This window comes from Euprymna scolopes, chromosome 14 (assembly GCF_053919585.1).
Source record: "Euprymna scolopes isolate OS-2025 chromosome 14, ASM5391958v1, whole genome shotgun sequence".
Lineage (NCBI taxonomy): Eukaryota > Metazoa > Mollusca > Cephalopoda > Sepiida > Sepiolidae > Euprymna > Euprymna scolopes.
In genome coordinates, this window is record NC_136495.1 from 90,817,242 (window position 1) to 90,829,857 (window position 12,616).

The window sequence follows — 12,616 nt, forward strand, 5'->3', positions numbered from 1 at the left end:
TACGTATTTACAAATCATAAAACTATGATAAAATAATTAAAAATCCACTCAATAAATATCCTAATCTTTAAACAAAAAACAAACAAAATAAATTACTTATACCAAATGCAGTAGGACTTAATTATCTATCGACCGTATAATTTTAACATGCTGCAACTCTTAATTGTTTTTATATTTCAAAATGTTAATATGTGTTCTAAATGATCTTTACCCAACATTCCTATTATTATTAAACGTTAGAAGTGGTGCAGATTTTGGACCCATTCCAAGAGGCAATGTCGCAAGTGGAAGGAGAAAACATGGTGACACTTTCTTGCGTTGCACCAGTTGTATTTGGCCTTGAACACAGCCTCAAACTATTCATGGAAAGTAAACCAACCTACTGCTTAAACTTGGCTAATGCACTACAGTCTTCTATCAAAAAGAGATTGCATCCGTTTCTTGATAGGACTGATGTCATTGCTGCAGCTGTCATGGACCCCAGGTTTAAGCTGTCATGGCTGTCATGTGAAAAAATGAAAAATAAAAATATTTCGAAGATCGTGGACCTAATTATTTCGCAGTCAACTCAGTTGTCTTTGAAGAACACAGTTCAAGAGAGGAAGTTTTTCATGACCGTGAACACAAATCAAGACGAGGCTGACATGAATGCAAAACGCCCTCGTCTTTTTGCCTACATGCCACCAGCTGGGAAGCTAAATGTAAGTCCATCAATAAGCGACACTACAGCGGTAAAGGCAGAACTCGATTCCTACTTAGAAGAATGTGTTCTGGCTTTTGACGTCAACCCACTGAGGTACTGGCGGGAAAACAAGAGCTTCAAGATTTTGAAGCCTTTCGCCAGAAATATTCTAGGGTGCTGTGCAACATCGGCACCATCTGAAAGAGTTTTCAGCAAGGCTGGTAATTTTTATACCCCAGAGCGAGCCAAACTTGGCCCGGAAACTTTCAGAGCTCTAATGATGATAAAATGCAATGAGGACATGATATAGAGTGTAATGTAGATGTCAAATTTGGAAGGAAATATTTCTTCTTTTTTCTTCTTTTCTTCGCATATTTTCAGATTGTTTAAATCAGTTATTGTATTTTTATTTGTATTTTGAGATTGAGGAATAAAAGTATTTGTATTTGTATTTTTAGCGTTAGTATTTGTATTTTTAGAGTTAGGAATAAAAGTATTTGTATTTGTATTTCTGGTAACCTTAACGAAAGTATTTGTATTTGTAATTCATTTGTTAAAAGTCAGTATTTGATCCAACCCTGCTGACTACACACATTCATTTTTAATTTTTTTATTTTCATCGGTCTCCTGATAGATGAATCTAAAGAATTAAAGGTTGTGGGTTCTATCCAAGGTTTGATCACCCCACACCTCTTTTTTTCTTATATTCATATTGAATTAAACAATGCAATAGCATGAGTTATAATGCTTTAAATGCAGCAGCTATTTTACATTTATTCCTTTCTTTATCCTATTTATCACAGTTACTGTTTTTTTTTTGTTTTTTTTTATCTTCCCCGAACAAGGCGTATTGTCACTTGAAACATAAAGGTCTACTATTTGGGATCATGTATGACGGGTCTGGGTGAAGTTGAGCAGCAAGATGCCTGTTCATATTACATGAAAACTTCTGCAAGAAAAGCAAAAAACAGGGAGGAAATTTCAAAGTCTAACAGTTCAAGAGAAGAAACTATTAGAATAAATGGCTTTTCAGAACCTAGAAACTTCAACAGTAAATGGAGTAAGAAGCTTAGTTTTAGTAGAATTAAATATTATCATCCATTTACAACTACATTCTACTAGAGACTGAAGGTCATTTTCTAAGGTTTCTGCTATTGCCTTTGATATGTGTACATTCGTTTTTCCCTCTTGTGTATTATAGAATGTGTTGCGTTATCAGCAAATATACATGTTTATGAATATCAGGAATAATGGTTTAAGGATTGATCCCTAAGGTGTACCTACATTAATATCATGTTTAGATATTGAGGATAATCTGTCTTGTCTAGGAAGGCTCTGATTATTTTGAGTATTCATCCAGAAATACCATAGGATTTAATTTTCATGAGATACCCTTCATATCACACCTTGTCAAAGGCTTAACTTATGCATTTGTTTATTCAGTAATTTCACTAAATATTACATGATTGAAATATTAATTTTTGGCATTTCTGTTGATATATCACCAGAATGCATTTCGGCATTAATCTTTGCTTAAAACTTAACCAAAAAAAAAAAAAGAAAAAATCTGAATCATAAAAACAAAAAAAATAATTTATATTAACAAGTCCTGGCCAGTAACAACTAGTTATATATAGTGTGTGAATTATCAAATCTACTATCACTATTTTGTCTTCTATGTGCAACGCTGTTTATCATTTTCATTGCTATTACTTCATAATATATGTTTATATCTGTTTAAATTAAATAAATATAATATTTATTTGTTTGCATTATAATGATAAAGGGAGTCATAGGCATAATGGTTGTGGTAATGCTTACTATTGCTGATGGTAATAAGATGGGTTTTTAAACACAGACGCAATAGAATGGAAAAGGTTTTGTAAAGGAGGAGGAGGAGGAGGGGGCGATTCAAGTGAAATCGAAATCAATAAGTGCTAAAGATGTTGCTTCATCTTGACAACACACCTTCCTCCTCCTCCACTATTTCTACTGCCATTACAAGAATAGCAGCAGGCTCTGAATGTGTTTGCATGCCATGCAGTGGCAATTACTATGTTGAGTAGATAGCAAGTGTTTATTGATGACCGTTTTTGATTTACCTAATTTAGAGTTGTCCCAAGAAGAAAAGAAAAAAAACAAACTTACCAATAAATAAGAAAGAAAAGTTATAAAAAAAAAATGGATTTGTCAGTATTCAAACGACAATGTAAAATCCATCCCATTCAGTCTGGTTCTCCCAACTCAATTGTTGTCATCTTGACTTCCGGTCTTATATTACCTCATTCCTGTGTGTGGCCTCATTGATATGCAAATTACATCAAACTACACCCCCCTCCCGATCCTTAAAGATCATCTCATAATCTTTAAACCCTGCTAGTCTCTCTACTAGCCCACACTGCTCGGCTAGACACAGCTAGCCCACACTACTCTGCTAAGCACTTAGCTAGCTCTCGCTAAATGGCTAAGCACACAGCTTTTTTTCTTTTTTTTTCCAGCAGATGCAACCGAATTTCATTTTAAATTTCTCATTTGAAAATGACGACTTTTTACATACAATACAAGTCAACCAAATCACATTGTAAGTTCTTTTAAAAGTGATGACTTTTTTTTTAAAAAACAAAACAAAAAATCTGACTCGAATTGTACTTTCATAAAATAACTAAGTGTTTTAAATTTTCCATAGCATGATGAATTTTCAAGTTGACTTTCGAATGTGCCTCCAACATTTTACCAAATCGTATTCCAATACGTTCATTTTACGATGATCAAAAAGAAATCCAATGAATCCCACTGGGAATACCAAACAAAAGAAAAGACAAAATGAGTGCTAATCACTTTACCGTTTTTTGTATCTTCACCTCTCTGACCACTACTCGTTTAAGTTTTCCCTTTCTTTAAATTTTTTAAAGTTTGATGCAAATCATTTTAATCTTTCCATTTTTCAATGCTTTCAATTTTTAAATTCGGTGTGTGCCATTTAATATTTCCACTCTTTCGACATTTTCAATTTTTGCAGTTTGACACAACTCCTTTAATCTTTCTCTTCTCGATGCTTTCAAATCTCAATGTGACTTGTTTAATCTTTAGCTTTCAAATTTTGATACAACTCGTTAAATCTCTCCCTCGAGGCTTTGAAATTTCGATGTGACTCGTTTAATTCTCCCTTTGACAACGCTTTCAAATTTCGTCTTTGTTGCAGCGACTTTATTTTTCAGACCGAAATAGCTTATGATTAAAAAAAGAAAAGAAATGGATCCTTGTCAGCATTCGAACGACATTGTAAAATCCGTCCCGTTCAGTCTGGTTCTTCCAACTCTACTGCCGTCATTTTGACTTCTGGCCTTATATTACCCCATTCCTGTGCGCAGCCTCATTGATATGAAAATTACATCAAACTACAAGTTTGTGTTGTTTGTGGCTGTGATATCATATACAACAAAGACAGAAAAATTTGTTAATGTAATATTTTTTTTGTGTAATATGGGAAATATTTTTCACATTTTCAGTGTATAATGAAAAATTGTATATTTTTCAAAATTATTTCCACTTATTGTTCATAAATATGTTCATGTAGAGAACACAATATTATGTTTGCTTACATTGTAATGTGTTATGAATGTCATAATGGAATAATAAACTTTAGATTTGAATTATTATTGTTTGTTTGTGTGTGTGTATATATATATATATATATATATACATACTAGCTGTACCCGGCCACGCTTTGCTGTGGCTCAGTTTGTTAAAATGGAACACATTCCTCATAAAAAATTGCATTTTGTATTGTTTATTTATTTTATTATTTTTGCAATCTTATTTTTATCAATAAAAGTTGTGGGGTTTTTCCCCCAAGAAAAGGTGAATTTTTTACCATAACTTGTTAGGTGAAAGTTTTTTTTTTTTTTTTTTTTTCAGGAAAACTTGCATTTTTTTTTCAAAGAAAGTTGGCAGTAAAAATTTCTTTTTGAAAACAGAATTTTTATTATAAAAAGAAAAGATGAATGTTTTATATGAACACTGTAAATAGTTAGGTGAAAGTAGAGAAAAGTTAGATTTTTTTTTTCAAGAGAATGTACAAATTTTTTTTTGTCAATAGATGTTAAGAAAATACACAGAAAAAATACTCCCATTATTAATTAATTCTGCAAAAAAATAGAAATGTTGGTTTAGTGTTTCAACATTTGAACAACGCTCGGCTGAATCTGGTGATTGCCGGTCAAACCCTAAACTAATTGGAATCTGGTGCGGGGAGGGGGGGGTTAAATTCTGCATGAGTACCATTCTTTTTAATTTTTTTCTTTTGTTCAATTTTTTGTGTGGGCTTTTAGTGCTAGCAAACTAACAAATTTAACTAAAATGCAAAAAATTCAACAATTAAATAATTTTAATAAGTGCCCAGCTCCTAATACAAATCCTAGTAAATTAATCCCCCTTATTGGGAACACTGAAAGGAAGGACGAAACCATATTATTGCCAGTATGTTTGGGAGAGGTTCTATAGGTGTATCAGAAAGTGGGCATTAAAAATGATGATCAGAACCTTAATAATTCAACTTACTATTTTTTGAAGCTTATAACTACTTGAAAATATAATTCAAACCCTAATTTATTTTCAATTAAAGGAGCAAAGACCAAATTTAAAAAAATAACAGGTTTAATAGCAAATTATGCTATATTTGTTTCTTTAAAGCGGTTTTCTTTTAAAAAAATGTAAAGAAAATCAACATATTTTGACTTGCTTATAAATATATGTATATATAAATGCCAAAAAATCACTTACCTAAAAAAATATTATTAAATGGGTAGTTCCATTCTTCATTGTTAAGAATTTATCCATATTTATATTTTAAATTCCATGTATTTTTTAAATAAAAGGATTTTTTAAAGTGAGAGTCCTAGAAAATCACATTTTTGTAACATGTTTTGAAATTTATGAAGTATGGTTTCGTCCAAGGGCATAAATAATGTCTCTTTTTTATTGCGTGTGTTAACCAAAATTAGTATTTTTCATCCTCCGTAGAGAAAAGTAAAAAAAAAGAAACGCACATTCACTTATAAGTTTTTCCCCGAGAACAAAAAATCCGCTTCATCGATTTTTTTTTTTTTTTTTTTTAAATTCTTTTAATGAAATACATGAGTTTTTAATTGATATATTTTAATACTTCTTCACCGACTTTTTTTTTTTTTTTTTTAATATCTAAAAAAAGAAAACATTCAATGAGATAGAAAAATTTGCCGTCAGCGTCTGGTATTTACTTGACGATGTAAGCATAACATGAGCTTTCATTTAAAAAAAAAAAAATCAACGTGTTTTTTTTTTTAAAAAAGGTTTTACACTTTGGACCTTACAGGTAAATTAACAAAAAACTATTCTTTTTTTTTGTTTTAAATTGGAATATTTTCTTTATTGATCTTTTATCTTCAATTTGTGATATATAAAACTTTGACACATAAATTATTAAAATTTTAATAAACATTTCAAAATGGGGGTGTGAATTTGAAAAAAAAAATCGTTTGTCTAAAATATTATATTTGGTTTATTGGAAAGAGCATAAAATTTCACATAGACCCTGAAAATATCGTAAAAATTGAACCAATAGAAAATTTTTTTTATAGATTTTTAAAGTTTAAAAATTGAAAAATATTTAACTCGTAAAATTCTATTGATTTTATTACGTAAAAAAATGGCTGCATGAAGGCACGCCGGCATTTTGTAAACATTTTGTAAACACTGTTTTTTAAAAGATAAAAAATAATATTTCTATTATTTTTTAAACAACTTTAATAGTTTTTTGAAAGTATATTCCATATAGAAAATATACAACTCACTTTAAAAAGAGAAATTACGAGTTTTTTTATATTTTATTCGCAGTTTTCTGTTAGGGGTGGCAAAAATTCCTCCAAATTTCTGATACATCTAGAGGGTCTATTCTTTTTTTCTTTCTTTCTTTTTTCAATATTTTAAGCAGATTTGTCACTCAGCTAGCAGATTTGGCGCTTCTACACTTTATTGCCGAAATTGGAGATGCCATTTTTTTTCACACACTTGCTATCCAAATCTAGGGGAGGCTGATAATGATAATGATATGGCTGAACGATTGCTTCCAGAAAGGGAAAGAATAAATTTACAAAATTTACATTTATTACTTCTGGACACGATAAATTAAACTAAATAAATTTACCAAAATTAACATTTATTACTCCCTTAAACTAAAATTGTTATTTATTACTTCCAGAAACTTAGTAAACCGATATTACTGGAGAAAATGAATCTTGACAATTCAAAAAAATATTTTAAATTATTTATTTGTTTGAAAAAAAAACCCCCAAAAAAACAAAACACAAACGAAAAAATAAACAAACAAAAAAAAACTAATAAATGTTTTGGTTTTCAAATGGCGCTCGCCCAGGTTAAACTATTATGAATATGTCATTTCAATTTTCTGTTTTTAATAAAAAAAAAAAAAAAAAAAAAAATTGTTCCATGAAAAACTTTCCCATTCTCATCGATTAAATCGAAACATTTCCAATTAAACAATTACGGATATATGTTCTCTTTCACTTTCTTTATTTACTTTTAAAGCAACATTGGACTTTTATAAAATAGTTTTTTGTTTTGTTTTGTTTTTTGTTTTTTCGAACAAATAAATAATTTTAAACATTTTTTTGATTTGTCAAGATTCATTTTCTCCAGTAATATCGGTTTACCAAGTTTCTGGAAGTAATAAATGATAATTTTAGTTTAATTTAACGTTTCCGGAAGTAATAAATGTTAATTTTGGTAAATTTATTCTTTCCCTTTCTGGAAGCAATCGTTCGGTCATATAATGATGTCTCCCCTAGATTTGGATAGCAAGTGCGTGAAAAAAAAAAAATGGCGTCTCCAATTTTGGCAATAAAGTGTAGAAGCACCCCAGATTTTTATGGGTTGCTTTTTTTTTTTACATAAATTGTTAGGTGAAAGTTTTTTTTTTGTTTTTTTTGTTTTTTTTTTCAGGAAAACTTGCACTTTTTATTTTTTTTAAAAGAAAGCTGGTAGTAAACGTTTCTTTTTGAAAACAGAATTTGGTACTCCTTGGGCGTTGAGTTCCATGGCCACCAGCATAAAAAACATGCATCGCTCCCTTTCTGACACAAGCGCACGTAACACTTTTTTTTATTTACTGATGTTGTTGTAGTAACTGAATGATTAATGTCACATTATTTATTTGGAAAAAAAGTTTTACTCTTTATAAATATTAAAAGAAAAATTACTAAACATTTATTAATAAGTCCTCACTTTTACAGACATTTGTTTTTAAATTTCTTTTTAAATGACGATTTTTATAAACTTTTTTTTTTAATAGCCTTTGCGGATGGGTATGCTGACATTTGTTTTTTTAATTTCTTTTTAAATGACTTTTTATCGACTTTTATTTTAATAGCATTTGTGGATGGGTAAAAAACAAAAAAAATAACCAAGCCATTTACTGACAATTTCTCGGTATCTTGATAACATTTATTTGTTAAAACTATTTGTAAAAGTGAGAATTATCAGTAAATGGTTTAGTTATTTTTTTTCCGTTTTTTGCCCAATCCGTAAATGCTATTAAAAAAAAAGTCGATAAAAAGTAATTTAAAAAGAAATTAAAACAAATGTCAGCATACCCATCCACAAATGCTATTAAAAAAAAAAGTCGATAGAAGTCATCATTTAAGAAATTTAAAAACAAATGTCTGTAAAAGTGAGGCATTATTAATAAATGTTTAGTAATTTTTCTTTTAATATTCATAAAGAGTAAAACCTTTTTTTCAAAATAATGTGACAGATAATCGTTTAGTTACTACAACAACGTTAGTAAATAAAAAAAAAGTGTTGTTTGCGTCAGGAAGGGAACAACACATTTTTTATGCTGGTGGCCATGGAACTCAACGCTCAAGGAGTACCCCGAATTTTTATTATAAAAGAAAAGATGGATGCTTTATATGAACACTGTGAATAGTTAGGTGAAAGTAGAGAAAAGTTAGATATTTTTGTCAAGAGACTGTACAAATGATTTTTGTTGGTCAACAGATGTTAAGAAAATAAACAGAAAAAATACTCCCATCATTAATTAATTCTGCAAAAAAAATAAAATGTTGATTTAATGTTTAAACATTTGGACAACGCTCGGCTGAATTCGGTCACCATGATGGCCGGTCGAACCCTAAACTAATTGGAATCCGGTGTGTGTGTGGGGAGGAGGAGTAAATTCTGCATGGGTACCATTCTTTTTAATTTTATCTTTTGTTCAATTTTTGTATGGGCTTTTAGCGATTGCAAACTAACAAATTTAACTAAAATGCAAAAAATTCAACAATTAAATATAAATAATTTTGCTCAGCTTCTAATACAGATATCTAGTAAATCAATTCCTCTTATTAGAACACTCAAGGGAAGGATGGAACCAAATTATTGCCAGTATGTTAGAGAAAGGTTCTTTTTTTTTTTTTTTTTTTTACAATATTTTAAGCAGATTTGACACTCAGTTACCAGATTTTTATGGGTTGCTCGTTAACTTATGATAAAACTTGCGAAGTACGCGCTGGATTGTTGTAAAAATAGAAATTTAAATTTCGCTCCGTTTTAATCTTTTTTTTTTTTTAATTGTGTTTCTCCCAAACAAATATAATCAAGAGAATAACATTCAACAATTGTACTTTATATATATAAAACACGAATTATTAAATATATATATATATATATATATATATATATTAACGAAAGAGAAATAATTACATTTTTGAACGAAAAAAGTCTATTTGGTATATAAAAGTTCCGTTTAGTGATGTTACGTGATGGCACGTGGTGTGAAATAATTGTCCCCAAATAAAAAAAAAATGGCCCATCCGTACAAAGAAAACCACCTATTTATTATAGAAAAATTAAGTATAATGTTATAATTAAAAAGAGATATATAGAAACACGCATGGGTACAGTAAACATATTATACCAAAATGTGGAAGCCATCCGTCCAGTGGTTATTTATACTATTAATTACGAACGAACCAAGAGTTACATTTTTATATATATGTATAGATATATATAGTGGCTGATAGAAAAATGATAGAAAGCTTAATCTCAATCATTGATAATCTTCTATCAGCTAAAAATAAAAAACTACAAAACAAACACCCACGTAGTTGGTATATTCTTGATCAGCATTGTCCTGGATGAATAATATCTAAAATAAAAGAAAATATATATCCATTTTTATGGGTCAGCTGGGCTGTTTCGTTAGTAGGTGGGGTTGGGTTTTCAGCCATTTTCAATGTTATCTAAAAATTATATAAAATGACTTGCATTGTTATTTTCAATACATTAAAACAAAAACTAGACTGGAAAGAGATGAAAGAAGAGTGGGAAGAGGTGTGTGGAAAGTAAGGAAGAGAGAAAAATAGATGGATTGAGATAGAGGGATGTAAGTTTTATAAAGATGTTACACTTTTTATAACCTCTTCTACTGTTTTTAAGGTCCAGGGCAATGCAGGGTAGCCCTGCTAGTAAAAATAAAGAAAATAGTTTGTTTCACTTTTCATGAAAAAAATTGGTATTTTTAACTATCAGAATCAAACATCCAGCCTAATTTCTGATTTCAGAAATTTCAATACTCATTATGTTGAAGTGTCTTTCTTTTTTAACACAATAAAAAAAAAAAACGAATGGTCAAAAGTATTTTAGACATCCCAAACTATTAACAGTGACGTCTCTTGTAGTTAGTTTCCAAATTTCATGACAAAATTCTTTATACAAATTTGGTACAAGCATTTACAAATCAGGGAGTGGTCATTACAAAATCTTACCTAAAACGCTGTTTTATGATGTCAACATGTTTATCACTTCATTTGCTTAAAACTCTTAAAATATATACATTATTATTTATCAATTCATTTGAAAGTATATTCATTTCCAAAGAAAAGTGGTATTTTGAGGACTTCAAGTGCTATGATTTTTAAAATATGACGATTTTAGCAGAACCCTTTGAAATCTGTGATTATCCAAAGTATTTTATCTTCCATGTGTATTGCTAAAGAAAGCAAATGAAAGAATTCCACTAAATACATTTTCACTTTTAATACACCCAAAATACCACAAAAACTTAAAATTGGATACAATATAGAACCTGTAGAAATTTACATCTCAGCCCTTTAAGATGTTTCAGATGCCAAAAATTTGAACATCATAGAGATGCATGCCGAGGAGTATCTACTTGTGCAAAATGTGATTCAAAAGATGCAATTCATGAAAAGAAAACAAATGTTTAAACTGCCAAGGAAACCACTCAGCCTTCTCCAAATCCTGTGAATGCTGAATGAAAGAAAAAGAAATAAGCCTAAAACATAAAAGCAACATTCCATTCTCAGAAGCAAAAATGATAGTTATTATGTTAAAGTGGCAGAGAAAGCAAACCTTAAATAATCCACACCAAACCGACTAATGCAATAAAGTATTAGAAAAGTTAATACATTTAGACCAAAATGAACGAATTAAAAAAAACTAAACAATAAAAAATACCCTAAAAGCAACATACCTCCAGAAAACTGAAAAGGTTAATCCAAAGGAAAAAATGAAACAAAACATTGCCTCTCAAGCTCAAACCTCTCCTAAAAAAAAACAAAAAAAAAACACAAAACAAACAATTTATTGGAGAACAAAATTATCAAAAATCTACATTTCAACCAATAAAATCTACAAATTATGAATTCAAAACATTACCAAAGAAGACCGAAACAACCAAGCAAAAAAGAGAATCCCCAACAAAAAACAAATCAAACACTTCTGAAGAGATGGAAATAGATAACCCAATCAAACAAATAGCAGAAATATCTAAAACTGAAAAATACCACCAACCCTTGAAAAAGCAAGGAAAAAACAAAAAATAAAACCGAAAGAGACAGATCAAACTCAAAAACTAGAAATACAAATCTGAAAAGATGGATGTTGTAGAAAGAAACACATGCATCAACAGAATATAATTTAAGAAAGGCAAATGCACCTACTCAAAGCCATCAAACTTCACTAAAACTAAAGATATCACATAAGAGGAGTGTAGCCTCTCCAGATAAAAAAGATTAAGAACAAAAACAGTAACCAAAAGAAAGCACTAACATTTTGAAAAAAAAAAAAAATATAGCAAACTAAAGGAAAAAATCATTATAGCAAACCATAAGATAATCCAATGACATCTAACATCTAAACGCTAATTACAATGAATTATAATTATTAATAAATGAAATAAACTCATCTATAATATGTCTAAGAAATATTCAAGAAAAAAAAGGACAAAATTAATATGAAAAACTTTGAATTTTATGATTTCGAAATGGACAAAAAGCTTCACGTGGAACCTATAAATTAGTTTTAAAAAATTCCTCAAAGAAAAATCAACTTTAGTACAAACCTACAAGCAGTAGCAATATCAGCAACACTTTAGATACCACTCCAGGATAAAATAAAAGAAATAAACTGAATAATTTCCTAAACCCCTTATTCTAACAGGAGACTTCAACAGCCACAATATTATATGGGAAGGAGGAAAAAACGTACAAAAAAGGAGAAATTATGAAAAAAAATTCTTTTTTAAAAATCATAAATAATCTGTTACTTCAACCGAAAATCCCAAACACACCCGAACCTAACCGCTAGATCATACTCAGCTATTGACCTGACGTTACATGACCCCCTCTACTCTTTTTTACTTCACCCCTGACTTCCGACATGGACTAGCTATTTCTGTATTTTATAGCAAACTTATAATATTCATTATTTACCTTTTTAAAAGAATATATTTACATATGTACTATGTTGGTCATGAAAAGATGTCCTCATTTTATAAATAATTTCTATTTACTAAATTAACTCTTTCTATATGACCTCCCAAACTAGTTGATCTGCTCTAAAACAAACCAACCC